The sequence below is a fragment of the Chelonoidis abingdonii genome, chromosome 11 (assembly GCF_003597395.2).
Source record: "Chelonoidis abingdonii isolate Lonesome George chromosome 11, CheloAbing_2.0, whole genome shotgun sequence".
NCBI lineage: Eukaryota > Metazoa > Chordata > Testudines > Testudinidae > Chelonoidis > Chelonoidis abingdonii.
In genome coordinates this window covers 25689732-25695869 of record NC_133779.1, presented here as the reverse complement: position 1 = coordinate 25695869, position 6138 = coordinate 25689732, and the positions used below count along the sequence as shown (strand labels likewise).

General features: G+C 51.2%; 2 protein-coding genes across 2 annotated transcripts in view; both read right to left on the bottom strand.

Annotated features, from left to right (window-relative positions):
- LOC116824745 (uncharacterized) overlaps nt 1-6138 on the bottom strand; it is an 864335-nt gene that overhangs the window by 163898 nt on the left and 694299 nt on the right. The window lies entirely within an intron of this gene.
- Nucleotides 1-6138, bottom strand: part of LOC116824014 (uncharacterized) — a 585485-nt gene that overhangs the window by 276289 nt on the left and 303058 nt on the right.

Sequence of the window (6138 nt, the reverse complement as noted above, 5' to 3'; positions counted from 1 at the left end):
AGTCCGCCCAGGCGGGGTCCTGGGGAAGCCACAGGGTCCTGCCCCCCACCCCTTCGCAGTCAGACGTGACTCTTGGCCAGCCAGTAAGACAGAGATTTATTTAGACAACAGGAACACAGTCCAAAACAGGTCTTGCCGGTACAGACAACAGGACCCCCTTTAGTTAGGTCCATCTGGGCCCCCAGGGAGGCCTGAGCCTCCTCGGGGCTCCCCTCCATTTTCCAGCCAGCTTCCAAAAACTACCAACCCCCCTCCTCTCTGGGCTTTGTCTCTTTCCCAGGTCAGGAGGTTACCTGATCTCTCTGTCTCCAACACCTTTAGCATCCCCTTGCATGGCCGTTAGTTGCCATGGAGGCTTCGTCACGCCCTGTTCCCAGGGCTCTGGGCTTGGGAATGGTGCTTTGATTTCTTTGATCCCAAATCCAACTCTTAGGCCTGGAGATGAAAGTGTCACAGACTTTATTGACCTCAAACAGAGTGTGACCATGCAAAGTTTAAATCTCCATTTCCACTTAACGGCAACGCCACCGCTGGACTTTTCCCCGCCAGAGTTGGGATTGTTTGCCGATGGGAACATTGGTATGATGCTGCTGAAACTTTTGTAAATAACTTGACCCAGTAATAATGAGACAGTGCAGAGTGAAGAAAGTTTGAATAGATCAGAGGAGATTGTGATGAGAGAATCCATTGTCCTGATTCTGAGTCATTGGATGTAACCGGCTCTGGAATTTTACTTAATATGAAACTGAAAATGTTGTCTCCCTCTCTGAGATGTGGGTTTTTTCTCTCCTTGCCAAAGGCTGTTCGGTCAAATCACTGGATATTAATTTTGTTTGGCAGAATGTAGCTCAGAATTATTGGGGACTTTGAGACATATGACCATTTGCTAAAAGTCATTTCTTACTTCCCTTCATGATCATCGGGAGAAAGTTCCGTCAATCGGAGAGGACACTCTAAGCAATTGGACACGCTACCAGGGAAACACTAATGTTTTAAAGTCTCTACTTTCAAATAGTGAACAACAGTACAACCCAGATTGTGTAACTAACTGAAATAAACAGATGTGATCATGTCTGTGTTCAGTTGTGTTAGGTCAGTGTTGTCTCAGGTGATCTGGAGAGCGAACTCCACAGCCAGTGAGCTAGAACTAGGCGAAATGACGCTGTATTTCCCAGAGAGTTGTGATGCAGGCCCTACAGGAAATCACCCCTGACGATAGCTCTGAGCTGATCCTACGATTTGGAAAACGCTCTCCTTAACTGTGTGGATGTGAAGGCAATAGAAGTGGTATTTTCAATGAACTCACTCCTGGTAGTTGCTGAAAACGGGTATAAAATGAAGTCTCTGTTGAATGTTAGCTGACCGAGATTCTGATCCTAGGCCTCTATCGAGTTTTCTGATTTAGACCTGCGCCACCACTATCATAAGCCTTTCTCCCAAATCTGGACCTTAGCGTCCAAAATCTGGGTGCTTAGCATGAACCTCCAAGCTTAATTACCAGCTTGGATCTTATCTTGCTGCCACCAGACAGGAATTACAGAAAAGACATCAAAATTTCTCTGTATCAAGATGACAATAATACAGGATCAATTGCTTAAAAGAAAAAAATGAATAAACAGTCTGATTCAAAAAGATATCCAATTTGAAACATTCCAGCAAGTTACACACATGTAAATACAACCAAAAAAACATAAAAGCCTATATTGTTTTTCTACCTGTACTTACAATTTGGAAACAGAAGATTAGAAGATAGAAAGAACTTCTCATAGCTGAGAGACAGACAAAAGACACAGACCCAAGACAAAGAAGACCCACAAAATTCCCTCCCTTAAGCTTTTAAAAAAATCCGGTTTCCTGATTGGTCCTCTTGTCAGGTGTTTGGTTCTCTTTGTTAACCCTTTACAGGTAAAAGAAACATTAACCCTTAGCTATCTGTTTATGACACACCACATTAAAGAAATGAAGTGGGCGTGTTTGAGGAAGCCATTCCTCACTAGCGCTGCCGAGATTTTCCACGGGTGGGTAGACAGTTCTACTCCAGAGAAGTGTGAATTTACCCTGACAAAGGTCAAAGATTTGGGAGGAATTCAGGGAGAAGTAGCAGGCACCCACTGATTGGCTTTCACACCAGCGAAGGAAGCTATGGAGAACTGCGTGCAACTCAAACTATGTTAGAACAATGTTCTCTAGTTCAGTGGCACTGATTACAATCCCACAGTTAGCTTGGGAACAATTGTCCCTTATCCTTTGAATCCAGAGTTTCATGAGGCAAAGAGAGAAACAGCTGGTGCCTTCAGAGGACATTCCTTCCCCCTGGATCCCAGCCTGGCTGCCTGCTTGAAATGTTCCAGGTTCAGACTGCAGGATACTCAAATGTTGAGTCCTGATTCCATGCTTTTTTCTCTTAGGTTTGCTCTTGTGTATTATGTAGCTGCACCATTTTTCCTCCACCTCTGGCTACTGTGAAAGATTTAAAAAAGGTGAAAATCGAATAGAAGTGTTTTTTTTCATGGTATAGACCTTCCCACCGAGTGTTGGACCCCCTTCGACCAACACTTGCGGGAGAAGACAGATATACATGCACATGAACTCACTGAAGTGGAAAGCTTGTCAACCACAACTTTATAGAAGTGTTCACTAAGTGGAAATGGGGCAAACAGAAAACGAACATATCTGATAAGATTTTTGAATATGTGACTGTTACAAATGCAAATGGAACTAAACAGGAAATTGATGATTAGTTGAAGAATAAAAGTCTGATGTTAAAACACAAATTATCTCAGAAAACAGAGTTGTTCTCGATGACATTAGAGTCTTGGGTACTTTCACTTGCACACCTGTGTGAAGGGAGTTCCGCAATTCTCCCCTGGCGCGCGCACACACACACACACCATGCAAAAATCATACATTGCTTCCTCAGAAATCACACCGGACCCATATGCACATCGAGAAAAGACATAACCTAAACCACACTTCAGCCTATCGAAAACACGGCTGTGTTTGGGTGTCACAGCCTAGGATGGTTTGGGGGGCACCGACTGAGGGGGGTCAAGGCTCACCCAGACTCTCTTGAGGAATCAGGGCAGATAGGATTGTAGACCTGTCTTCCCTGTGCAGGGGAGGTAACGCATGAGGGCTGCAGGTCACACTTGCTGTCTGGTCACCCTAGAGAAGCGCTCAGGGGTGTTGGGATCCCGCTGATATTTGAGCTCCGACTGCAAGAGGGAAAGTCCAGACCCTTCCGCTGCAGCCCATGGGGACTTGTCCGGCTGCGGTGAGGCCCAGAGGAGAACGCAGCTCTCGCGTGGCAGTCTTTTGCGCTGGATATGGAGGATTACGGGTGAAACCAGCTGATAAAATCCCACGGCCCAGGGAACACGTGGAGCGAGGCAGCTGGGCCCTGGTGGCAGGGGCAGGGATCCACTCAGCTCAGGGATTAATTTGTAATGAAAGCGGTGCCCGGGCTGAAGCCAATTTTCTTTTTAAACACTTTTAAGTGGTGCAGAAGCCCAGAGGTGCCGGGTCTCTGAACGCCCCATGGCACAGGAATGTGACCAAACCTCCCTGCAGGCTGAGGGGGGGTTTCCTCGGCCAGAGCTGGGTTCCTCACATGACACACACCCCCTGCGTGGGGGCCAGGACCACGCTCGGGGAGGAGCTGCCCCTTCCTGCCCCCCCCCCCGGCCCAGCAGCCCCTTTGTGTGTTTGCAGCAGGCCGTGGCTGGGCCCGGAGCACGGGTGGGTCGGGGGGGCAGCGTGGGGGGGCACGTGTGGGGTGGACGCGTGTGGGGGGACATGCAGGGAGGGGCCCGGAGTGGGCTTCAATCTAGCAGAGCCCAAGCAGGACCACAGGAGTGAGGGAGGGGGCAACGATGGAGGGGGAATCGGGGTTCAGAGCCAGGCTGGGTGGGGGAAGGGCTGGGACTGGTTAGGGCGTTTGGAGGCTGGGGTTTTGGGGAAGGTGGCAGTGTGGGGGCAAGCTGGGATTGGGAGTGTCCAGAGGGGGCAGAAGATGGGAGTCTGGGGGGTGTCCAGTGAGGGGCGGAGCTGAGGGTTGGGCTTCTGTTGAGGGGGTGGAGCCTGAAGTTGGGGGTTGTCAGTGTGGGGGGCAGAAGCTGGGGTTTTGGGGGTGTCAGTGTGGGGGCAGAGCTGAGGGTTTGGTTGTCGTGAGGAGGTGGAGCTGGGGGTTTGGGTGCTGAGGGGGCCCAGAACGGCTGGGGGTTTGGGGGGGTCTGTGAGGGGTGGAGCTGAGGGGTTTGGGGTGTCAGTGTGGGGGGCAGAGCTGGGGTTTGGGGCTGTCAGTGGGGAGTCCAGAGCTGGGGGTTTGGGAGTGTCTGGGGGGCAGAGCTGGGAAAAGGTTTGGGGAATTCTGGGGGGGGTGGGAGCTGGGGCTTGGGCATTATCCCTATTTGGAAATGGGGAAATGGGGCAGAGCCCTGACCAGTCAACACAGTAAATGCCTGCCGACGTCTCAACTGCATTTGGGCTTGAGGGTGACTACCCCTCCGGCCATGCCAAGCCCCCGCAGCCAGCTGCGCTGTGTGAAGAATGCCTGTATTTGTGTTAAACCTGCTGGCCCATTATTTCATTTGTGAACCCCTAGTTCTTGTATTATGGGAATAAGTAAATATACTTTCCTTATCTCACTTTCTCCACATCATATCGTGATTTTATATACCTCTCATCATTTCCCCTAGTCTCCTCTTTCCAAGCTGAAGAGGCCTAGCCTCTTAATCTTCCTCGTATGGGACCCTCTCCAAACCCCTAATCAATTTTAGTTGCCCTTTCTGAACTTTTCTAGAGCTAGAATGATCTTGTTTGGAGGTGAGAGACCACATCCTGTACACAGTATTCAGATGGGGCATACCATGGATTTATATAAGGGGAATAATATGTTCTCAGTCTTATTCTCTATCCCCTTTTTAATGATTCCTAACATCCTGTTTGCTTTTTTGACCGCTGCTGCACACTGCACGGACATCTTCAGAGAACTACCCACGATGACTAGTCAGCGGTAGGTCAATGGAGGAATTCTTCCATCAACATCGCGAGTGCCTCTTGGCGCAGGATAGTCTCATGGGCTGATACAGGACACGGAGCCTCCAGCAGGGCCCAGGGGCAGCTCCCTGGTGGGAATCCCAACACCTCCCTCATTGCCAGCAGGCGGGTGTGAGGGGATGGGACATCTCCCCTAAGCCCCACTGCTGGGTGACCCCTTCATATCTCCCAGCAGCCTCTGGTCAGTGGGTTTGGACTACCGCACGGGCGGCTGGTAATTTCTCCAGCCCTGTCCAAGGGGGTGTTCACCCCATAAATAGGGCAGGTTCCTCCCACCACACCCATGAGTCTGTTCCTAGACGCTAAGCCCCAGGTTAAACAAGTCCCGGCAGGCTTTTCCCCACTCTGTGGATTTCCTGCCCCCTCCCACTCCCAGACTAAACTCCCCAGAAGCTCCCATCTTCTCTGGGTTTCCTGCCCCCGTCGGCGCAGATGGACCCACCAGCAGCTCCCAGATAATCCCTACCTCAGCCAGCTCCTCGGCAGCTGGTTCCCGTCCTCGTCCCGTTGGAGGCTGAGCCCAGCCCAAGGGAAAGGTGGACGTCGTCCCACAGCCTGTCAGGGTGAGGACGGGGATTGGAGAGATTTCACAGCCAGCTTTCGTAAGTGTCACAGCACATCCCCCAGGCTCTTTCCCCACAGAGAAACGTTCCTGGCTCTGCTGCTGGCAAAACCTCGGCCACTTTATTGTACGGACCCAGTACGGCCATTCCTCTTGCAGTACCGAGCCGACCGTTCCCACCCGGGCTAACCCCACGGAGACCCTTTAATGCCCAACATGGTCCCTGAGGGCACCACATCCCCCGGCAGGGCGGAATCGAGATAAAATCTCTCCAGTGCCGAGATAGGAACTGGAGCTGAGCAAGTCTGGGAGATTGTGACGTCTCTCCCCACTCATTTCTCCTCAGTTTCTCTCTCCGGCTGGGGGACTTGGTAACTGTCTATTCGTGGAGGCCTCACCTGTCCTACCAGTGCTAAGGCCATTTTGTGATGGATCCTCGTCCCCGCTAACCCCGGAAGGGGTTTCAGTCGCTCTGGCTGTGCCATACACAACCGGCACCGGGTCACTGGGCACAGCTG